Genomic DNA, 25,649 nt, shown 5'->3' with positions numbered 1-25,649 from the left:
AGCTACTGACACTAGGTTCAAAATTTGTTCACAAGAGAACCCAGTGAATGGAACCCAGACTTTGTAAACAGCAAGACAAGAATCATGGCTAATGTTATGCTTAGCCAATCAACATAATTGCCTGGGTTTCTGAAATTCCCTCTGACTAAGAGATTCCCCTCAGAGACTGAGATGAGAATAAGCCTGCAAGCAAGAGCTAAGGACTCTCAGCTATATAACAGCGAAGACTGGAATTAGAGGAAGCCAGGAATCCAGATGTGTCCTTTCAGCTGTCCCGAAAGAACTCTTCATCTTCTGATACAGTGAAGGACAAAACCACTATATATTTCATGTGGGACATTAGCAAATACAAGAAGATAGAATTTTCCTCCAGCAACTATGTGATTTAAATTCATACGAAATTCAGAGCAAAACTCAGTATCTTCCTCTAAAAAATGCAGTCTTAGAGAGTTACTAAAAGATGTGTGGCCTGGCCTTCTAAGAAAAATATGTGTGTTTATTTCATGGAGAAATTAAATAAAGAAAAAATGACCTTGAGCAAGTAACTTAATATCACCAAAAGTTCTGTAAATTGAACATGATGATAGGCTCATTATGAGCACTAAATGAGATACTAAGGGATAGAGCTCACTCAGGTACATATTGTCATACCTTTTACTGCAGTATTTCATTAAATATTCTGTGCCACCAATTGTAAAATTATTATAAGAAGAAAATAATCTAAAAGAAATAATATACTATAATAGGGAAGAAAAGAAAAAGACTGTCAATTAACCATAATGCATCACTGATTTTAAGATATATCCTGATTTCAGAGATTTTTTTAATGTGGAAAAATGTGTGGTTTAGCATTAAAGAAAAAATGATACTAACTAAAAGTAACTAAATTAACAGATTCCTTTACATACAGGACCATACCTGAAGGGAAGTTATCCATGCTTATAGTGAAGACTACTCACTCAACTTAACCAGAGGACAGAACTACATCATGATGCAATGTCAATTTCAGCAGCTCAAAAAGTACTACATCGGCCTTGAAAGGGATCTTGGAGAATAGCCTTCTTGCCCGACCCGGGATTTTGTACCTTCCAGATTTCCATCCCCTAAGAGACAATTACTCCCATTGTTACAATCTGCATGTGTTTGTTTTTCCTCCCAGTTAAGAAAGTACAGCTGTGCTCTACAAGCTTTTAAGCACCAAACTATGTTATTGGCTTCTAAATGCTAGCTCTGTGCCTGTCTGATGAGTCAATTAATGAATGACTCTTCAAGATACCTGAAACAACCAGCACAACCAGCTTAAGACAATCATCAAGACTGGTCTAGAAATAGTAGGATGTAAAAGCAGGGCATAAAGGCAACAAATACCTTAATTCACACTTCTCAACCCCAGTTGCTAGGGCTGAATTGAGTCCCCCGAAAACATATGTTGAAGCCCAAACCCCCAATGTCATGGTACTGAACTGGGGCCTTCGGGAGGTAACTAGGGTTCAATGAGGTCATGAGGGTGAGGCCTTCATGATGGGATTAGTAGCTTTATAAGGAGAAGACAGGTCTCTCTCTGCCAAGTGAGGACACTGAGAGAAGGCAGCTATCTACAAGCTAGGAAGAGCACTCTCCTAAGGAATGGAATCTGCAGGTACCTCCAAAGACACAGAGGAAAAGGAAATATTTATAGAACAAAACCCTACACAAATCATCAAATGTGAGTGGTGGCTTGGGGCTTCCTCCCTGAATGATAGCATAAAGGTAAACAAATGCGGTCCACAACTGAATTGTATTTAAAACATCTATCAGGTCATTGGATGAGGGCATGTAAAAATCAAGAAGCTGTTAACAACTAGAAAATACTTCAATATTACTCTCAGGCCATCACATAAAGTGAACACAAGATGGCCCCAGTCTCTCTAACAAGCAAAATCTAAGGGTATGAAATCTGCTAGCGTATGTATTTGGAGATGGGGTTATACAGAGGTGAAGTCCTGAGTTACTGGCAAACAGGAATCGGCCAAGATGTTTCTTATTGCCAACGTGGGTAACAAAAGAACTACAAGTTCTCATTTCCCCTGTGCTTAACTATATGCCAGGTACCGTACGAGTGTTGAACGTGTAAAATATAGTATCTCATTTAATTCCCACAACAATCTTTTGCTCTCCATTTCTAATATGCTAGTTACCAAGTCTTGAGGATCACAGCACCTACGTTTCTGGTTAGCCATTTGTCCCCTCCATCCCCTCTGCCACTACATTAACTTAGGCCCTCATCACCTTTAACTTAAACTGCTGAATGTATTTTCTTACGAAATTCCTACTCTCAAGTCTCAGCCCTCTCCTGACTCATTCCCCACACCACTGGAGCACACCACTGGAGCACTTATCCTTATAAGACACAAATTCGTCATTCTCTCCAGTGCCACAGGTTCTAAACCCTTAGCCTGGCACAGCATGTGAGGCTCTATGTGATACAGCCCCCATCTGCCTTTGGATACTTGACTACTGCCCCCTTCCAACCACGCACGCTATGCTGCAGCCATGTCACGCTCCCAGTGTATCTTCAGTACTCTACACGTGCCACGCTGGCTCACTCCTCCATGCCTCCTGCAAACTCTTACAGATCCTACAAGACTCAACTCAAGGCTCATCTCCTCCTCTGAAGACTTCTATGACACAAACCCTCCCCCTGCAGCAACTGCCACCCACCAAGAATGGCAACCCGAAAGGACACATTTCCGCTTCGCGCTCCCGCAGTGCATGGCCCATTCTCCGGAAGTCTGCTGGGAGTGGGGGGTGTCTAACAGGACATTTCCGCTTCACGCTCCCACAGTGCATGGCCCATTCTCCGGAAGTCTGCTGGGAGCGGGGGGTGTCTAACAGGACATTTCCGCTTCACGCTCCCGCAGTGCATGGCCCATTCTCCGGAAGTCTGCTGGGAGTGGGGGGTGTCTAACAGGAGCATCTGGATGCCCACCCAAAGGGCATGCCTTAAACTCAGTGAATTTCACCACAATCCAGGGTATGGTCCTTATATAACTCAATTCCACCAGTGACAGGCAATGTTGCTCAGACTGGAGAAGCTAAATCACACTCACTAACCAACCAAAGACTTAACGAAATAAAGAGAAAGTCTTCAGCCCGGCTGCTAATCAGGACACAAAATTAAGTAAAATAAAAATATAACATGTGAAATGACAGTGTCAACAAATTTCTTGTCTTTATTACATCTAACTGAACTTCACTGGGTTCTGATCCTATTCAGGCCCACACCATGTCTTATTTTTATAGCTTCACTGAAGCAACATAGATGATGTCTTTCTCTGTCTGCCCTGCCTTGGGAGACAGTTTTCCAAAAGCCCAATCCTTATATTCCTCTTCCTTCTCATTTTAATCATCCAAAAGACATACTTTCGCCACATCACGCCAGGAAATGAGTAACTATGCTAACTGCACCTAAGAAAATATGCAAAGTACTAACATTTCTGAAGCCAAGAAGGATTTTTAACACATTGTCTCTATCTGATTTCCCTCCTAAAAATAAAAATTGAGTGACTGTGTACCAGGAAGTTTATTTTTAGTGGCTAAATATATATATATGTATATACATTCCACTTTACTCCAGCTCTTCCTAATTTCTTCCAAGAAACTATGTACTCATATGAAGCTAGTTATTATGTTTATTGAAAATAAACAAAGTCAGCATTTCAGCAGTCATACACGAGTGTCTATTTCTTTCCCCTGAGCTGTGTATAATACCCCAATATTTCAAAATATCTTGGGTTAACACTGTGGTTTATTATCTGCTTATGGCCACTAAGCTTTAATTTCTATCACCAAAAAAATTCCTTGAAAATTTTAATTATACATTTAGATGCTCCATTATCAAGTTACCCTAGTGTACAATTCTTTTGGCTAACAATATAGACAGTGCTGGATAAATCCACTTTTCTAACCAGTATGTAAATGAAGATATCAATTACCTCAAAATTTCAGACAATGCTGTTGTAGGGGAAAAAAATTAAAGAACGAAAGGAAGAGAGAGGCACATTAAATTCTAACAAATGGGATATGGGAAAGCTTCATCAGATAGAGATTAACAATTGCCTCAAAATCATGGCATGGCATTGTTACTTGGATAATGTTAACCATGGGTAGACAACACAGTATACAAAGGCTGTTCTGAATTTTAAAATCTACTGACTCTGCTAATTCACATACAATACACTGACCACTAGCACTCCACGGATTGTGGTCAAATATCCAGCAAGCCAGCTGGGCCAGGAACAGATCTGAGAACATCTGGGAAGTCAACAGTAGGCAACAACATGGTTCCTGCATACCAAAGTTACCCAAATATGCTTTCTTCCAACTCTTTGGCATTGGAAGAAAATAACATAGCACTGGATAATATCTTAAATAGGCATACAAGCAGGGAATCATCTTAAAAATTTTATCCCTCAATATCTTAAACAGTCAGTGCCTCAGAGAGCCAACAACGGTGAGCACAGAGATCTTTCCACCTTGCCTGTTAAAGAAGGGTTGTGGTCAAGAGGGGTTTAATATCCCTTCCCTAAGTAGTCTGCTTACCTCAATTTCTTTTTTTTTTTTCTAGATGTTGGGGGTAGGAGTTTATTAATTAATTTATTTATTTTTGGCTGTGTTGGGTCTTCATTTCTGTGCGAGGGCTTTCTCTAGTTGTGGCAAGCGGGGGCCACTCTTCATCACGGTGCGCAGGCCTCTCACTATCGCGGCCTCTCTTGTTGCGGAGCACAGGCTCCAGACACGCAGGCTCAGTAGTTGTGGCTCACGGGCCCAGTTGCTCCGTGGCATGTGGGATCCTCCCAGACCAGGGCTCGAACCCGTGTCCCCTGCATTAGCAGGCAGATTCTCAACCACTGCGCCACCAGGGAAGCCCCCTCAATTTCTTAAGATTACCAATAACGAAACATGGAAATGCATTCTTAGGGAGTTGAGAGATCCAAATTCTTTCTCACTCGGTAACACTGGGTAACTCATTTTTTTAGACATGAGTTTTTTCATCAATAGAGCATGAGGTATAACTAACTTATTCTAAGATTCTCTCCAGTGTATACAAAGAGCTTAGAATTTACTAAGCACTAGACTTCCACATTTTTTCACAAAATAATCAGGATAAAAATACAGATTTTTTTGTATGTATTACCTGTTTCCTAGAAGACTGAACTCTAGCCATCCCATAAAAATGACGACCACTATTTCCCTGGGAACTCTCCACGGGAGACTCCATCATCTTCCCTAGCAATAAGCTCACATACTTAAGAGAAGCAGCTAAACAGAATGTTGTATAAACTGCCCAAAATAAATGCATAGATGGAACCCTGGATGGCACAAATCATAAGAAATGCCATTTTAACATTTGGGGTGGGAAGCAGAGAAAATGCATCAGCTCGCAATGAAGATTCAAAGTATTGAACCTGTCCTATATCTGAATCACTACACAGACAGTTAGGAACAGAAGGTGAAATCCTGACTTTGGTCTCCTCCTCTTCATCATTACTGCTCTAAAAGCACCATTTCCCAAACAGTGCTCTATGAGATATTCACAGATGCTTTGCTGGAAAAGGAGCTCCCACGGCCCTCACGGCTGAGTGAAACGGTTAATTAAATAGGTTTCTCTGCCACTGGACTTTTCAGAGCCCTGGAATGTGAATATAGATCCTGTATCTCCCAGAGAGGAATAAAGAATGCATCATTACCCTGCCTTTTCCTTCCCTTCCCCCTGCCCCCTCAAGGAATACCTATTAACCCCTCTTAAAAGGGAAGAACACTCTCACCTACTAGAATACAAAATAAAATCTTGATGTCTACTTTCTGTCAAATTCCCACCAGCCATCTATTTCCCCATATGCAAAATTTAAATTCTACTACAGGTTACTTATCATCAAGGAAACACTGGACATTAGTGCATATATTGGGGCTGACCAAGAAGTTCGTAACAGAAAAACCCGAACGAACGTTTTGGTCAGCCCCAATGTAATGCTTGAATGAAAAAAAAGAACCCGCTTTCACTGTATTGCCCACACCTTTTCCAGAGCATGTCAAAATTACTGCACTAAGAATGAGATTGAATTTAACATTATTTCAAGCTTTTTTGGGGGGGCGGGGGGAAGCAGATGACATAAATATACTACTATGATACTGTGATACTCTGCTCCAAAAATTATACTCAACCATCTACTTATTTCTCTCCTCACCACCCCTCACCTCCACACACACACACACACACACACACACACACACACAGTCATACAATTTTATGATAACTCAGGAACAGAAAAGCAGCACAATCACAGTGTTACTCCAACAGCTTCTCTTTATACAACCCGCAGCTTAAGGGAAGGTCAGTGACATACAAAAAGCGATGACTTTGAAATGTATGTCATGAAACAGAGCCATCTATCAATATGCCTGACAAGAAGAACGTGAGAGACCATTTCAGTTGGCCAGAATGACTGCTGTACCTCACATTCGGAGGCAGTAAGCCAAGATGGAATGAGTATTACCAAGTTGTTATGGTAACTAAATTGTGGCTGGTTCCATTAAACATTAGCCTTCCATGGCAGGGACCGTGTTTAAAATTCAACGTGAGTTAGGGTCCCTGCTCCAAATGAGGCAGCAGTGGGCACCTTCACCTACAATAAGCCACTCCAAGAACAAACCTCACTTGAGCAGAGTAGCAGCCACCATCCAGGCGAGCTCAGCTGCCCCGGGCCAAAGGCTTTCACTCGTTAACTCTCAACCCTGTGACACGCCAACCTAAATGACAACCTTCCCCACCTGACTTCACCAATAAATAAGAACCATCCAGAAAGGGATACAAAACAAACCAACAGACCAAAGGACACAGTAACTACAGCTCAAAGCAAAAACCTCAGAGAGAACAGGGATCCAATATCATCAGCACATATGGAAGAGCATTTCAGACTGAGGCTCTGGAGTCAGAGATTCAGTTGGAATGTTGACCCTGTTACTGACTACCTACGTGACCTGGAAAAAGCACCCTCTTTTCACCTAAGCCTGTCTGTACAAATGAGGTAACTGTGGAACTGCATAATGGTTAGAAGTGTGAGAACGAACAGCACTGATTGTTATCCTTTGTCTGTGGCCAACTAGCTGTGTGACTTCAGACAAGTTACTTAACTTCTCCAAGCCTCAGTGCCTTCAGCTGTAAAATAAGGATAACACTACCTACCCTTTACGGTGGTCATGAAGGTTAAAGACGACCTGACTGGAACACAGTAGGAACTTCATACATGTTAGCTATTGCTATCATTCTGGTGGTGGGAGCTATGACTACCTACGGTAGGCAGTACAATGGTGCCCTGAAGATGGGCACATCCTAATCCCTGGAACTGAAACGGAGCAGGACCCTATGGTCCTTGTCCCCCACGTCCTCCGCCTGCCTTCTGTCTGTGGAAAAACTTTAGCCAAAGAATAAGTTTAATCAGAGAAGTGAGAAAATGCAGAGATAAAGGAAAACAGTCAAACAGGACAAAATAATAATAGTTTAGTCATTAAGCACAGTCAAGGACCTTTAGTTCCTCCTCAAGGGCTGTAGATAATACTCTGAGCCATATCCTGTGGGCTGTCTTGTAGATACTGAAACCCCCAGCAGGTGGAAGAAGTTAACTACATGATGGCCAGACTGTAGCCATGATTTAAGCTGCCACAACTCTGAGAACGGGCCTCAAGGAAATGGGAACAAACCGACTCTGGAACTGAAGATTAACTGTACTTGAAACAATCAAGGTGACGTTGGTCAGACCACCGCATGACCAATTTCAAGATGACTGTCAGAGCTGACTGTGCTGTTTCTGCATGTAGCCCCCTCCCTTCAGCAATAAAAGCTCTTCCCCACGGGTTGGGGTGGGGGGAGGAGTCGGCCTTTGGACAAGAGTCCACCCTCTCTCCTGGCCTTGCCGGTTGCCAGCATCCAAAGTAAAGCAACTTTCCTTTCCACCAACCTTGCCTCTTTATTGGCTTCAGAGCGGCGAGCAGCCCAACCCCACTTCCAGTTACAGAAGCTTTGGCTGTATTACCCTACATGTCAATAGGAACTCTGTAGATGTGATTATATAAAGGGTCTTGAGATGGGGAAATTATCCTGGATTACCCAGGTAGATCTGATGTAATCACAAGGGTCCTTGTAAGGGAGAGGGAAGCTGGAGAGCCAGGGGTCAGAGGAGATGTGAGGACAAAAGCAGAGGTAGAGAGAGAGAGAGATGAAGATGACATGCTGCTGGCTCTGAAAACGGAGGAGGGGGCCGTGAGCCAAGAAATGTGCGCAAGCTTCAGAAGCTGGAAAAGGCAAGAAAACAGATTTTCCCCTAGAGCCTCCAAAAGGAACACAACCCTGCTGGCACCTTGATTTGAGGAATTTTGACATCCAGAACTGTAAAAAAAAAAAAAAAAAAAAAAAAAAAAATTGTGACCTTTTAAATTTATAACTGTAACAAATTGATTATGTTGTTTTAAGCTACTACATTGCTGGTAATTTGTTACAGCAGCAGTAGGATATTAATATACTATCTTATCAATATATTAAATGGGACAGTATGTACAAAATGCATCGCACAGAACAGGCTCTGAATAAATGATGGCTGTTGAATTCTATTGGACAGACGCCATTGACCAGAGGGACTCCGTGACTCTCAGAGAAACCACAGTCATGTAGTTTTCCATTGCAGCTAATGTCTGTTACCTGTAGCAACCTGTAATGCCTCCTACCACATATCAAACAGTTACAGATAGATATCATCCTCTAACCATCCATTCTCAGATAATTGCACCTGAAACAGTCCAGATAACTAAATGAACCAGAAATGGAGGTGCCATCAACAAAGAAGCTTCTGAACTTTGAAGATGAGCAAACCTAGACAGAAATATCATTAGCCCAAGGGCGGTCCTGTAACTCAAAGCAGAAAAAACCCGTAGTGCTTTGAAAAGAAATAACAAAAAGCATGTCTGCTTGCTTCAGGTCAGGTCTAAGACTACTGAGCCTACAAATCTGATGGCATCCATGATGAGGAACCTCCAGATGATCACTGAGAAGGGCTGAGACACAGAAATTCAAGAGCCTGCCGCCACAGTTAATAAAACACAAAACTGGGAGGATCAATAAAAGATAGGTTTCTCCTCTCTCCTGTTCCAGTAATGCCCAGTGTGGATGGAGCGTTGCAATCACTTTCGGCACATGTATGCCAGCACATGGAGGGGCGTGTTGACGTCATTCCACCTCCTCTGCGAGGGGCTTGAATTCCTGCTGCTGGATGTTGCAGACCTACAGGAGAGGAGGCTTTAATCTAGAGGACTGTACAGAGTGATTAGGGCAGCCTTAGTAATAACACTGCCAAATCACATGCGGGAAGATGGACGGAAGATCTGCGATGAAGAGACAGGAAAGGGAAAAGAATACAGCAGAGAAACGTGGGGACAGAGAACACCTGATAGAATTAACTGATTATTCCATTTGGGAAATTCGTAGGCAAATCAGGGCTGTTACTGTCATATGTGCCTTCAAATACCACCCTAAAAATAGCCTTATTTTTTTTTTTATCATATATGACCTAGGGTCTCGGCAGTGGGACGTTCTTCTTGATGATTATGGAGGGTCAGGGAGCAACCTGATCACTTTCCTGAACACACAGAACAATTTTTGATTTGATATTTGTTTTTCAAGGCTATATCTATATTTCCACCCTTACGTTTATATTCTGCAGGTTCATGTCTTTCAAACAAGAAAACAATAAAAAGGTTAGAAGAAATGAAATTATCCCAAGCTCCTACTCCAATGGAAAGACAAAATATGAGATTTTAAAAAAAAGTCACAAACAAGAAGATGAAGCCCCAAAGGAACACCTTAGATGAGATTATATCCTTCTTCTGCTAGAATTTGCATTTGCCTATTATCTTCTGGACATGAAGATGTGGCATGGGATTCCAGCTGAGGGCAAGCGATGGGTGGAATATCCTCATGGAAGGTCAGAGTTTTCAAACTGTGCTCTAGTGATCTCCCAGGATCCTTGGGTGGGGTGTGTATGTGGAAGGGAGGGTGGGGAACTGGAACTCTGCCCCTGTCCATGCTGCAGAATGAACTTTCGTTTTACATTTTGGGTTTCTTGAAGAAAAAAAGTGCTTAAAAATATCTAATGTAATCCAACTATCTCATTTCACCAACAAACATGGAGAACTGAAGACAGGGTAACAAATCAGCCCAGGACAGTCAGGTTGATGCCTGATGACCCACTGTAATTTTGAATAGCAGCTCCATAAAGTGACAATAAATTATATACTCACCCAAGCTGGAGAAGTTACAGATCTGCCTAAGGTCCCACATTCCTGTGTGGTTCAGCCAGTACCAGATCATGGCTTGTAGGATTATTCCTACTACTCAGACCTAGCCTCTTATCAGAAAGAAAATTTGTTTATTTGCTTTTTGTTTTTGTTTCACTGACAGGGGAAAGAATCCCATTATAACCTAATAGCAGGCATGGAAAAAATTTAAATGGTCACTGGGTATTTTTTCTTTTTTTATTCTACACTGATCCTTTGCCTTAGCTATTAATCAAACACCAGAGAGCCTGTTTGTATGACCCTTTTGAAAAGTTATTTAGACTTCGGGATTTTTTTTTTTTTCAGTATTTCTGACTTAAACTGAGGTATAAAAACTGTCTAGAAATGAACCAGAGATGTGTACTAGAGGGAATTCCCAGTATAAACAGCGTCCTTATTTCTAGATTTTTCTATTTTACTTGTTTTTGAATAATGCAAATAACAACACAAAAATTAGGAAGTTGAATGCAAAATCTGTATTCTTTGTTCATATGAAATGTGAGGTTTCACAGCAATTTTCTGCTTGTTTCCATAAACCAGCCCCATGAAACTTAGGGCATGTATTTACCATCTTTTCCCAACTGTGAGTTGATAAACGTGTCCAGGGGTGTTCCATAACAACTCTTTATGGCTGACACCCCTGACCTGCCATGGGGGTCACTATCATTGCTTTTCAGAGTGAGACCACATCCATTTATAGAGTCTTCCTTATTTTGTGTCTCTCTGAAAAAGGTGTTGCCTTTTCCCCCAACCCTTAGGACCAAGTCCCATTCGGGCCATTAACATCCAAACAGAACTTCTGGCTAGCTAGGGGAAAGAGACTTCTGAAACTCACTCGAGATGAGATGCATTGCCCTACATATGCTGACACAGCCACGTCACCTCACATAGCCATGCTGCCTCCATGCCCAGAGGCATGCCTGGAAAATGCAAATGCAGACAGAAAAGAACAGGAATTATGACAAGCCCCTTATCAGTATACGTACTGGGAACGTTGCATGCTTCCGGGTTCCAAGCAATATGTAAGTTGTTTACGTGAGAAAATCCTGTCAACCTCTACTATTTGACTAATGCTCATATGAAACCTTACTGGTGACAGAAGAAATAGTAAATAGTAGAAGTAGACAACAAGCACTGGAACAGCAATGAGAAAAGCCAGGGCATAGCTTCCAGTAGACCTGGGATTAGAACAATGTTGTTTTCTCAGATCTTGCAGCCTTAAAAAATATTTATTGCATGTGCTCGGTGTAATAGATGCCTAACTGAGATATGACTGCCTATTGTAACTGAGACTGCACTGTAAGTAGGAAGATGAATAGATTATTTCACCTTGGCAACTGCATTAATTTTCAATGTCCTAATTTAAATGCAAAGATCGGGAAGCAAACAGACCTGTACTCCTGTCTCCACTGCAACACTCACCTGCTGTGCAATCTCTATCCTCCCTGGGCCTCAAATGAGGCGAACTTTTATCCTACTAACTTTGCAGAATTACGTATGCTGAGGGCTTTGAGAAATATCTAAAGCCATATACAACTATCTGACTTTAAAGGACCGTAGATAGACTGCACACTCTTTTCTACACCCTCTTTTCTAAAGACCAGGAAATTGTCCCTATGACAAACTGATGATGTCACCAAAAAGACAGGTTGTGCTCTTGGCCTTCTGAGCCTCAGGACACCTGAAGACTCGGAGAGAAAAGGTTAATGCATGAAAGGAAACACGGAGATCAGGGGATTCTACAGCAGGGATGAGTAGGGGAGGAAATGCCAAATCAAGTTTCTTGCCTAAACACAATCAAGTGTTCCCATATTCGTCCCAAAGTAACGGGCAACCATTTCAAAAACTGAGGCATATACAACTTTAACCTTGTCAGGATGGTTTCCTCAAAGGACTATTTTGTTGAGGGGGGGGGAACCATTCAGGGCTTCATACTTTTAGAATTATGCCTCCCCAGTCATTTGTTTGGCATGAAAACCTGATCTGCTTTATGTAATTAGCTGATTAAAAGTGGTATTTGATTGAGCCCTAGCTATACAAAGTGGTCTTGAGCTGATTGAAGGACACATTCAAACTCTTCGATTGACAGTGTTTGTGTTGGGGATAATATATCTTTACTCAAGGAGGGGATTAACATTCCTATTTGAACAATTTCAACACCTATGATAATGTACTTATATTCATTCCAGAGGCGGGTTTTATTAGTCCCTTTTGAGAATGAAAAAAAAACAGATACTTTAAATCATACACTCCTTAGAAAAAATGGGTAAATTATCCACAATGATTATTTACAGTGAGAATGGAAACAAAAATTATCATACTTGATCCACTGAGGATGTACAGAAGGAAGAGACTGCATCCTGTAACTAAAATTCACCATCACTATCGACTTTGCAGCCTATGTCAAAGATGAGACACACTGACTCCAAACACAAGCAGAAAAGAAGTGGTTTGCAGAAGGATGTATTTTTTCCTTCCATTCATGCCTCCCTAATAAAACAAGCAGATCATGCTTTTTTCTCCTTCAACTGTAATTACTAATTTTAAAATATGTATGGCTTCCCCCAACGTTACAGAAGTATAATTAAAGTCCTACCATGGTTGAGAATGCCCCAGAAGTAATGAGTAATAGAATCCTTGCCCCATTACCTTGGCAACTATATGCCTTTCTTGATTAATCATAGATGCCAATTCAAAACTCTAGACATTAGTGGAACTGGGTTCTAATTCCACTCTACCACTAATGACTGTTCTGAACTCAAATAAACCACTGAACTTTACTCCAAGCCTCAATTTAGTTACATGTAAATTGGGGCAAATACATGTACCACGTACCTTCCAAATTTAAAACCATCATATGCTAAAGTACTTCAGAATAAAGCAAAAGGACTACATAAATAAAACTGCAACAAATACCAAATAAGTATTTCCTATTAACCTATTTTACTCACCATAGGAAGAGTAAAATATCCTTCTGTAGTCCTCCTGGAGATTTCCTATAAACCCATTTGTAGAAAGAGGAAATGACTTATTGTATCTCATGTACTTTAAATGATACCATTTTTAACTTGTTTTTAACTCAAGCAGAAAATAGAATTTGAGCACTTTGTCACCAGGCCTTAGGGACTCTTCTATCACCTCTCAGAGATGGCCTGACCCTGGCCATAGGCTATTTTAATTTACCCCCCATTGACACAGCTAGCTATCATGGAGAGCCAGCACTTAATCAAATCAATCAGGCCCTCGGGCAAAACAAAACCACTTTGAACAGGAAGCGAATGAATCTGGTTTAAAAGTCAGATAAACTTACAAAAAAATAAAAGACAGTTGGCTGGAATAGCATGCAACTGCACCTCCTTATACATAGTTAATCAATTAGCAGTAAATTGTTAGAACTTTACCATTTGGTCTGATCATTTTGCAGCTTCCAAAGCCTCCCCCTCTGGCATACAGCTGTGAACTCTGTTTCTACTAGAAACAGACCCTGGAAGTTCAATGCTTTCATCCCCCTGTATTTTATCCTCTCTAGGTCCAGCAAAGCTTTAATACCTGTGTGAAAACAGACTCTACACTAGTTGGCTACACATACAAGAAATAAAAATCCGTATAACTAGGATTCTAACCATAAAACCGTTTGCCCACATGGTATTCCCATCACGCCCAAAGACACAAACATGTTTGGAGGTTGAAATGTAAATGGGATTATTTGCTGAGCATGACAGGAGGAAAAATAAACTGTAGTGCTACAGTCCTCACAATTAGAACTCAGTCAATTTATTGTCCACTGTCAGGGCGCTGAATTTCAATCTGTTCTTTCAATGTAACACACACACACGCACACATGCACCAAGAAGAAAAAAAAAAGGCTGAGCATGAAGCATACAACACAAATTCTATTACACAGAAAGCAGGGAAGACATATAATGAAATCCTTTTCTGTCTACAAGGTCATCCTTCTAATTCATGGAGTTCATTTAATCCTGAGGTCCAATTCAATGTGTCCTCTTCTACAAATAAATCCATACAGGTTCCTAACAAGAGCTTTGATAGGGGGTTCAGAATGCAAATGAGAAAAGCAACCATAACATAGCCACTGGTAAATTGCTTTTGCAGGGGGTAAGTACCACAAAAGAAGCATTTTTCCATTTTAAGTATCTTTTAGAGGGCAATAAACTGCTGTATCCAAAAAATTAAACTCTATCTCTAAGCAAAAAGTTAAACTAATAACATGTGCTAGAGGTTAATTTTCAAGGGCTTGGATCTATAATTTACCACCCGCTTCTTCATTAGTGGCACCAACTCGTCATTAAAAACTTCTCTAGACTGTGCCTTCCTTTGGGACTCGTGATTCATGTGAGTGCGAGAGTAACAATTATTCATCATTCAGTCTTTAGTAACTGCTTATCAAAAAGGACCAAGGTCTGACTTCACCTTTGTATCACATGTGACAGATTTTATGAGAAGCTACAAACATTTAAAAGTCCTGCTGTTTAGATTAGTCTGATAAAACAGAACATCTCAATATTCATTGTACAGTAAGTGAAATAAAACCACTCCTCCCACCAAAACAACTGTCATGGTTATTACCTTAAAATCTTGCTACAGTAATAGGGACATAATTCAAAACACTCCTTAGAACAGCAAAGAGAACATAATTATCAATTAATAAAATGGTAGATATCCTATGAAGTGTCAGTCTATCTTACAAAAATATTGTTTGATTTTTTCACTAACAGAGAGACAAATGATATATATGTCTTGGTATACAGGAGTTCTCCTACTGTCAGAATGCTTTTGTTTGTGAAATGCTTTGGGCTCACTCACTAATACTATATACACGTTTACCAGCTGAAGCATAAATCTGTGTCTCATTCTTTTCTGAGAAAAATTTATTACTTTTAAGTGGTTACTATCAGCTGAACCGTAATATCTAAGTATGATACGTGAGGGATTTTCAAGTGAATATTCAAACACACAGTTCTGTGGTTATCCACATTTCACTGATAGTTACTCGGCCTTAAAGGGCCGGCAGAAGTCCTGCCAAACCCTTACACCATTTTGCTGCCCCAGGCTTCAGCTCACATTCCTCTGGATCAATTGAGTCAAAGCAGGGGGAGCTCTTTCAATCTCAAACATTCCCTGTTTTCTGTAGATGGCCTCACATAATGACTCTACCTTTGCTTGTATCAGGACACAATAATGCTGACTGTGGAGTGGGATTTCAATATCCTCACCCAAATTTGCCTAATCCCACACACTATTGGCCACGCTATGATTCATTTTTGCTTCCTACCATATCCCATTTTCTAATGACCCTTCCTCAGGCCGGTAAACAAGACAATCTCAGATTTCAAGACATATTTAAAATTCAGCTCATGGCTTTGGCCTTTATTATGAACTTAAAATAAATACACGCTGCAACTGACTTTTAAGGATCCTTTCAATTGCAACACTGCCAAGTTCTTGCTGGACATCGAGTCTTTATTCTTAATAAAATCAAAATGCATAGTAAATGTACACTTAATTATTGTACACCTACTATAACAGCTGGGTTCATTAGCAACAATAGCCCACCTAATTCTCACATCAGTTCTGCAACAGGTGCTATTATCATGCCCACTTTGCAGATAAAGAAACTGAGACATGGAGAAGCTACGTAATTTGTCCATGCTCACACAACCTATAAGAAGTGTTAGCATACTGTGAAGACTCAGCTCTTAGATGACACTTCGTATTGCTTCTGCACCAAACAATGTTATATTAAGATGTTATAACTCTGATATCTGCTTTCAAAGGGAATTATACAAATGGCTTCCCTGTTTAACATTCTTCAATGATCACGGATACTTGCAGAATAAAGTACTAACTCCTTGATCTAAAATTTATACACTTTCTGGGTTGCCTACCCTTCCACCTTCATCACAAGGCACCTGTCCCTGACACATAATTTTGCTTGTGGGGACTGACTGTTCCCTAACTTTTCACGTTCCCTTATGTCTTTGTACACTTGCATACTCACATCCTGAAACATCCTCCTCCATTGTGTCCATCTGGCGGGTTCCCACTCATCTTTCATGACTCACTTCAAGCATCTTCTCTCTGGGCATTTGTCCCTGAGGCCCAGCCAGCAGGCAGAACGGTCACTCCCACTTCTGCTTTCCCAGGCCCCCTCTTCATACGTCTAGTACAGCTATGAAAGTTTCATACTAAAACTGTTTGTCTGTCTCTCGCCAGCAGTGACCTCCTTAACAGCAACTATTTTCTCTGTCATCCTTTCAGCAGTACACATGCTTCAAAAAATAAGCAAAGGAAAGAATGTATAAGTGGCATTACTGGAGTTGAACAACAAACATCGCCTACATACAAGCTCTGGAATTCTAGGACTTTGTGGCTGGCAAGACTGAACGACTAGGAAGATGTGAACTACAGAGAGTCATTTCTATGTCTTAAGAGGAGTTCTTTAAAAAATACTCAACATGGGGGACTTCCCTGGTGGCACAGTGGTTAAGAAATCGCCTGCCAATGCAAGGGACACTGGTTCGATCCCTGGTCTGGGAAGATCCCACGTGCCACGGAGCAATTAAGCCCGTGCGCCACAACTACTGAGCCTGTGCTCTAGAGCCTGCAAGCCACAACTACTGAGCCCACGTGACACAACTACTGAAGCCCACACACCCTAGGGCCCACATGCCACAACTACTAAGCCCACGTGCTGCAACTACTGAATCCCGCGCACCTAGGGCCCATGCTTCACAACAAGAGAAGCCACCGCAAAATGAGAAGCCCACTCACTGCAACAAAGAGTAGCCCCCGCTCGCCGCAACTATAGAAAACCCGCACGTGGCAACAAAGACCCAACTCAGCCAAAAAAATAATAAAAAATTAAAAATATTCAACATGGAAATCTCGTTGTACAGAAACTATACCTGTTAGCATAGGTCCAAAGTGGAAAGAGCATGACACTTGTAAGACCCTACGAATAGCTCAGCATGGCTGGAATGGGAGGTGAAGATGGTCAGATGCAAGAAGAGGCAGGGCCAGATCCTAGAGGTCCACATGCCATAGAACAGATTGAATTCTGCTTGAATACTTTACTAGCCTTCGTGATTCAAATGCCACTTCCTCCATCAAGCACTCTGTAGTTTCCCCATCTGGAGGAAGCCTTCCCCTCCTTCATCTGCTCCTCTCCATGGATACTTGCACTTGTCTACAGAACTTGCCACCTTTTCCTCTGCACAAGTCTTACCTGCTGGACATAAACTCATTAAGGGCAAAGTCTATGTCCTTCTTCCTGCCACTTACTCCCAGAACATAGCCCAGAGCCCAGTACATTGTGGTGTGAAAAATCAGGCATTCTCTAGGTTCTGAAACTACTTTTAATATGTATATATTTCAACTAAAATTCAGTAGAGTCTATAAGCATTACAACAAATTTATGATTATGTATCAGAGCAATAACAGGATAGATGTCAAGTAACAAAATTTCTCTGGAATTCCCAATATGCTAGATCTTCACTTGGGCACAAAACTTTGCATAAATAGCTATCTTGTTATTGATTACATAGACATGAGGTCTCAACACAGTCTCCTGTTAGAGTAAGTTGTAAAGCTGTATTTGATTCACAATCACTTATGTCAAAAGCTTAGAAAAGGTTTCAAATGCATCATACTGAAAATGTTGGTGAAGAAGAGCATTGTGTTATGGGTAGGGGCAATGTGGTTGTGGGGATAAAGAGGACATTTATGTCCTTAGTGAGTAAAAAAGGTTAGATTCACACATTAGGTCACAAACCACAGCTCAAAACCTACCAATTTTCTAGAAGAAGAGGGAAAAACAATAACACAACCACATAGGGGCCAGGCAGAGTAAGACTCACTCTCCCAGCACGTGGGCCTCAAAGGAATCAATAGGAAAATTGATGTTCCTGAAGATTCAGCTACAGATCAAGGACAGTGTAAGGTGCATGCTCGAAGTTAGCATTTCAATTTGAATCAGAGCTAGTATCATCATGCTGAAACATTTCACTGAAAGCATAACCTTCAAATGTGATCATTTCATAATCATGGAATCTACTACAAGGACCCAGCATCATAACAAAACAAATACTACCTTTTTAGTGTGAACGGCTGCCCTTTATTCTAAAGTATGCTGTATACTTTGTGAGAAAATTTCCTTATGTAGACTTTGCCCTGGATTCTGCCATGAGAAGAAGAACATGGATATTTCTTCGTCACTTAAAAAAGTTAATGTAATTAAATGGTTGACAATGAGGTACATGGATGAGCCCAAAGGTACCCAGCCTTTGTGTGGTGAGACATTCACTCCAGATGCCACCTCCCTTAGAGCCATACACACTGTAGAGACTTGGGATATAGGGGAAGGATTCCTGGCAGCCAGAAGGAAGAAGCAATCCTGCTGCCACATTCACAGAATCATCCTGTGGTATTTCCTCCCCACCAACCCTGCTAGAAGGAAGGAGGGACAGGAGGCAGCTGCTCAGTAATAAACATCAACAAGGACCAATGAACATTTGCACAGTACTTTAGAGTTTGAGTCCCGTCACATATATTACCTTAATCTGAATCATGGTGAACCGAGGTCCACAGTCAGCCAAGCTGGCCAGAGCCGTCATCAACCAGTGTAAGGTCCATAAAGGCAATGGACACGCATACAAAGAAATCAGCAAAGTTTCAAGTATTAGGACGGTAACAACTACAAAGCTTCCTTCTAAAGAACTCTTCCTCCTACGATTAATTCAAACACCATAAGGTCATCCAGTTAAAACATCAATATTTTCAATTCCTTTTACAGGCCCACAATCCCTAAGTGCAATTCATAATCCAAAAAGCTCTGAAAATCCAAAGGTTTCTCATAACTGAACTTGAAGTAAAATAAGGTTATAGTCTTTATCTCACTGTATTAGTTTTCTATCAGTGCTGTAATAAGTTACCACGAATGTAGTGGCTTAAAACACAAATTTATTGTCTTACATTTCTGGAGTTCAGAGGTCCGACAGGGGTCTCACTGAGCTAAAATCAGACCATCAGCAGGATGGCATTCCTGTCTGGAGGCTCTAGATGACCATCTGTTTCCTTGCCTTTTGCAGTTCCTAGAGGCCATCTGCATTTCTTCACCCATGGCCCCTTCTTCCATCTGCAAAGGCAGCAAGGTAGCATCTCTCTGTTTCCACCACCACATCTCCTCCTCCCACCACAGCTGGGAAAGGTTCTCTGCTTTCAAGGACCCTTGTGATTACACCGGGCTCACCCAGAGAATCCAGGTTCATGCCCTCATCTCTAAGTCTTTAAACCTCAGTCACAAATGCAAAGTCCCCTTTGGCCATGAAAGGTGACATATTCATGGGTTCTGGGGATTGGAATGTGGACATTTTAGGAAGAAGACATTATTCTGTCTACTACTCCTACCTACTCTGAATATTCATAGATTTTCTTACAGAAATAGTCATATGTTTGACCAAGAGAAGCTGCCCCAGGCCACACTGGGATTGTTACATAACACACACACATACATACATACATACATACACACACACACACACACACTCTATTGTCTTTCTAAAATATGAAGAAGTCCAAATTCTGAAACATTTCTTATCCCTAGGGTTTCAGATAAGATTGTGACCTATACCATGATGTATCTGTACTACTGGATCTTTCCCTCCTCACCAGGGCCTTTTCTGTCCACCCCTTCTAAAGAAGGAATTGCTCTTCTAATAGGTCAGATACAAAAACAATGACCAGACTTTAATTATTAGTGAGCAGGATCACCATGCTTTAAAGAGCACAAAACCAGGGTCTACTCCCTCTCTTTCTACTTCCTAGTTTTATATGGCTGTTAAGAGGGGTCCTAATTTCAACTTAGGACATGACCATTCCTTTCTGTTCTTGACTTAATTCCCAAATTATGGCTAGACCAGAGCATATGAAGACTAAAAATATATATCTGGACTCAAGCCTAGAGTACGTGCTCCAAACCACCTTTTTCCAAAGAGCCCTGCATCAAGGGTAATTGGCACCAGCTCAAGCTATTAATAAAGTGGTATTCTGATTACCATGTGGCTGCCACTGCCTGCATTTACCTTCCCTGGGGTCCCTTCGCAAGGACAGAGGTAACTGGCAGAACAGATTCAGGTATGTCTGGGACTCTAACATACTACTATTTAAACTCCACCTCAATCCTTAAAATATACAATTAGCAAGCACAAATATCAGGAAATTTACTTGAATGTTCATAAAATGCATTTCCATTCTGGCAGGGAAATATATATATATATTTCCAAAGTATGATACAGACATTTGCCCTATAGGGAATATGCTGAACAGACATTCCTACCTAGTTAGCTAAAAAGGAAAGAGCTATAGGTGATGGCATAATTTCTAATGCAACTTCCTGTGACATTACTGAGAGATTATCTGCTGTAGGCAGAAAAGCCTTTGTGGTTACTGAAGCCACATATAGGAGACTCTGAAAAGAGCATTAGCATTCATTAACAGTGTAGAACTCAGGATAACTCTCAATTATGGTAACATAATTTAACTGGATCTTGTGCTGAATGCAGCCTAACCATAATAAATTGTAAAGTCTAGCTATAAATAATCAGCTGAACACTCTGAAAAATAAAAAAAAATTTATAATTAAGCACATTCCAACTTTCTCTAGGGCAAGGACCTTGTCTTACTCATTTCTGTACCCCTGTTATCCTCATCACAGCAGAGAAGGCAATTAATATATATATCTATAAACTTTTTGTTAAAAATCATGTTTACTTCACGGGGTAAATTAAAGCCATGCCAAATGTGCAAAGGACATAAAACAAGCACACAAGATGAACACATTATCCAACAAAAACAAAAGCCTGCTTAGCAGAAGACATCTACAAAAACACTCCCAGACTCTATACACATCTGCCATCTAGCCTTTTCACCGGCAACTAAGAGTAGCTTAATTTCCACATATTTCACAAAGAACAGAAAAACCAGACCAGGCGTGTTGCTTATCCTCAATTCTAAAGGTAGTTCTTACCACACACTGTGCTCAAACATAAAAATATCAAGAAGAACTAGTGACTTCATTATCTTTCTCCTGAGGCTTGTGATGCAACTCATTTGTGATGTCCTAAAAACTAAATTCTGAATGTCTACTTATTCGTTTTCCTAAGTCCTCCCAGGTGATGCTTGTTCAAATAGCAAATGTACATGCCATGGACAAAAAAAAAAAAAAATCAATTTCAATTCCCAGAGTGCATGATATTGGTACAGGTCAGTGAACACCATCACTGTTTTATACCAAGATAATCTTGGATCTGAAAAAATTCTCGGGGGCAACAGAATCCTATTTGTAACCCTACCTAACAAATTAAATAGCAAAAGTACTAAAAACTTATGCTCCAAAGCTGAAGACTAACAGCTCATTTGTGAAAATAATCTAATATTCACACCAATCTAAACGCTCAAAAACCTTACTTCTTAGTGTTCTCCAAGTGCCTAGTACCTACTTAATATATATTAAAGATTCAATCACCCTTTAAATTTTTATGGGATAATTTATGTAGATAAAATCAAACATCCGTGAAAAAAGTGAGGTTATTGTCTCTTCTTGGTTTTCTAATCCCTACCATTTTGTATGTACCAAAATTTTACTTATATAGAATCTATTCTACCTACAATAATATCCAATTTTTAGATTCCCTTAAACTTGTAATATAACAATGAGAAAAATAGGTCGATACATAAAACCCAGAACCATGCTTAAGGAGGGAAGCCTAACAATATACACCAAAGACGGGAAGTGCAGACTCATGAAGAATGGCTACATTAGGTAATATTACCAGGGCCTCATTTGGAGCATATTCTATTTTGGGAACTTTTATCTTACCTAGTTCAGAAGATAACAGAAGAAAAGCTTCTATGGTAATGAAAGCCTAAATTTTAAAGGCCTGTGTGTTTGGGGGTGGGGGGAGCTCTTTGGGGGAATAACCTGAAAGTAAACTATGATACTAGCTCAAAGTTTACCCAAGCATGGCTAGAGCACTTCCCAATCATCAATCTCCAGCCCCTACTTTCTCTCAAAATTCCAAAACCACTGAGTTTTTAAACAGATACTTTGCCAAATGGAAGTGCTGAGATTAAGTTCCAGGCTTGTAACCAATGGAAGAAGAGACATTATACCTTCTACCCTCACTTAATTACGGATAATGTCCACAAAGATTCATTCTGAGGAGTAAAAGCTTGAAAGAAAGCTAGGATGCCAGAAATTCACTGTGGTAAATTCAGATTTAAACAGCATCCTGTCAGCTAGAATTCTATTAACTGGCACTTCTACCTACCTACAGAACAATGATAACTAGTTATTGATATTTATAACAACAACCCTGAGGCAGTTTAAGGTTTTTGTAGTGCTGCTGCGTAACAATTTACTCCAAAATTTAGCAGTTTCAAACATTTAGTAACTCACGCAGTTCCTATGGGTTATGAATTCAGAAGCAGCTTAGCTAGTTGGTTCTGGCTTATGGTCTCTCAAGAGGATACAGTCAGTGTGTTAACAAGGACTGCAGTCATCTGAAGACTTCACCAGGGCTGAAGGACCCTCTTCCAAGGTGGCTCCTTCATGTGGCTGGTAAACTGGTGCTGGCTGTCAGAAGGCCTCACTTCCTTGCCACTGGAATCTCTATGGCCTGCTTGAGTGTCCTCACAACATGGCAGGTGGCTTCTCCCAGAGTCACCCAAGAGAGCAAGGCAAAAGTGACAATACCTTTTATGACTTCACAAGCCATACACCATCACATCCGCCATATTTCTCTGATCACACAGAACCATGCTTTTAAAATGTGGGAGAGTAATTTACAAGAGAATGAATAGCAAAAGGAAAGGATCATCTGGGGACCATCTTGGAAGCTGGCTTTTACGATCTTGAAATAAGTTTCCAAATGAAAGAAAGGTAATGCTCAATATAGTTTTAGAACTGTTTATTATAGCCCAATTTCTTGAAAATTATTATTTTTTTTTTTTTTTGGCCATGCAGCTTGTGGGATGTTAGCTCCCCAACCAGGGATTGAAGGTGGGCCCTAGGCAGTGGGAGAGCAGAGTCCTAACCACTGGACTACCAGGGAATTCAATCTTTAAAATGATAATGTGGCATCAATCCTACTGGATGACATCTTTGAGGGAGACATTTCATAAATGTCTGTTGAACCAAACTAATCCCAGAGTTTTAAACCCTGACATTGCATTTGCTCAGTTCCAACACATTTCTCATGTACCATTTTGTGTATATTATTTTGTTGACTTGCCACTAAATGCTCAGTGTTATAATAACTCTATCAGTTTAGTATCAATATTTCTGATAGTATCATTATTATTTAAAAAGCAGATATTCTAGATCCTCAAAACCAGAGTGAATCAGAATTTGCATGGTCAGAGAATCACAGAAATCAAGAAGGATCTTAAGAGGTTACCTAATTTGTTACAGTTGAATGATGGGTCCCAGGGAATCCATTATACAGTCCTTTCTACTTTTGTTTCTAATTTTTTTTCATTATGCAAAGTTTTCGATAAAGAGGTATACTAACGCAATACATTCATTTTGCAGATGAGGACATACCCTCAATATGTGAAGAAATTTACCTATTCAATGCAGCTCTTAATACTAGAACTCATGAAGGAAAAAAAAAAGCAAGGATGAAACATCACATCTTTAAACAAGTAATATTTTCTCATCAATGAGACTTCAAGTGACTTCACAAAAAAAAATTATTCAGCAACTTTCTTTAGCAAAAACTTGTAGCTTCAGGATTACATTAGGGTAATAAGAAGCAGCTGTAGCTTGTGAGTAAACAGCACTCTAATACTAAAACTAGAAGCTTTACATTTGTTCAGTTTTTTAAGCTGATGTATTATATTACTACTGGAACTAATCCTGATTTCGAGTTTCAAGTTTTGAACTTAAAAAATCTATAGACAGGAGAAGCTTCAAGATGGTGGAAGAGTAAGACGCGGAGATCACCTTCCTCCCCACAAATACATCAGAAATACATCTACATGTGGAACAACTCCTACAGAACACCTACTGACGCTGGCAGAAGACCTCAGACCTCCCAAAAGGCAAGAAACTCTCCACGTACCAGGATAGGGAAAAAAAAAAAACAGACAAAAGAATAGGGACGGGCTGCACCAGTGGGAGGGAGCTGTGAAGGAGGAAACGTTTCCACAAGCTAGAAGGGCCCTTCGCGGGCGGAGACTGCGGGTGGCGGAGGGGGGAAGTTTCGGAGCCATGGAGGAGAGCACAGCAAAAGGGGTACGGAGGGCAAAGCGGGGAGATTCCCAACAGAGGGTCGGTGCCGACCAGCACTCACCAGCCCGAGAAGCTTCTCTGCTCACGTGCCAGGGCCAGCGGGGACTGGGAGCTGAGACTCCGGCTTCGGACGGAGCGCAGGGGTTGGCGGCGTGAACACAGCCTGAACGGGGCTAGTGCGCCACGGCTAGCCGGGAGGGAGTCCGGGTAAAGGTCTGGAGCTGCTGAAGAGGCAAGAGACTTTTTCTTCCCTCTTTGTTTCCTGGTGCGCGAGGAGAGGGGATTAAGAGCTCGGCTTAAAGGAGCTCCAGAGATGGGCGCGAGCCGCAGCTATCAGCACGGAACCCAGAGACGGGCATGAGACGTTAAGGTGGCTGCTGCTGCCACCAAGAACCCTGTGTGCGAGCACCGCCCTTCCGGGGAGCTTGTGCAGCCCGCCACTTCCAGGGTCCCGTGATCCAGGAACAACTCCCCCAGCAGAACGCACGCACGCAACGTCACGCCGGAGAACGCACGGCGCGCCTGAGGCGCGCCTCAGGCTAGTGCAACGTCACGCCGGCCTCTGCCGCCGCAGGCTCGCCCCGCATCCGTACCCCTCCCTCCCCACGGCCTGAGTGAGCCAGAGCCCGTGAATCAGCTGCTCCTTCAACCCCGTCCTGTGTGAGCGAAGAAAAGACGCCCTCAGGCGACATACATGCAGAGGCGGGTCCAAATCCAAAGCTGAGCCCCAGCAGCTGTGCGAACAAACAAGAGAAAGGGAAATGTCTCCCAGCAGCCTCAGAAGCAGCGGATTAAAGCTCCACAATCAACTTGATGTACCCTTCATCTGTGGAATACCTGAAGAGACAATGAATCATCCCAAATTGAGGAGGTGGACTCTGGGAGGAACTATAGATAGATAGATAGATAGATAGATAGATAGATATAGATATATATTTTTTCCCCTTTTTTTTAAGTGTGTATGTGTATGCTT

At 41.2% G+C, this 25,649-nt stretch overlaps 1 protein-coding gene across 1 annotated transcript in view; it reads right to left on the bottom strand.

The window, feature by feature from the left end:
* Positions 1-25,162, bottom strand: part of LOC149748041 (neuron navigator 3-like) — a 659,075-nt gene extending 633,913 nt beyond the window's left edge. The window contains exon 1 of the mRNA XM_089921063.1: positions 24,738-25,162. The gene's annotated coding sequence lies outside the window, so the exon portion shown is untranslated. The remainder of the gene's footprint in view (positions 1-24,737) is intronic.
* Positions 25,163-25,649: the final 487 nt, after the last annotated feature.

This window comes from Delphinapterus leucas, chromosome 11 (assembly GCF_059928025.1).
Source record: "Delphinapterus leucas isolate spDelLeu-1000000601 "Yukka" chromosome 11, BTC_Dleu_Yukka2, whole genome shotgun sequence".
Classification (NCBI taxonomy): domain Eukaryota; kingdom Metazoa; phylum Chordata; class Mammalia; order Artiodactyla; family Monodontidae; genus Delphinapterus; species Delphinapterus leucas.
This window is presented reverse-complemented; position numbering and strand designations above follow the sequence as displayed.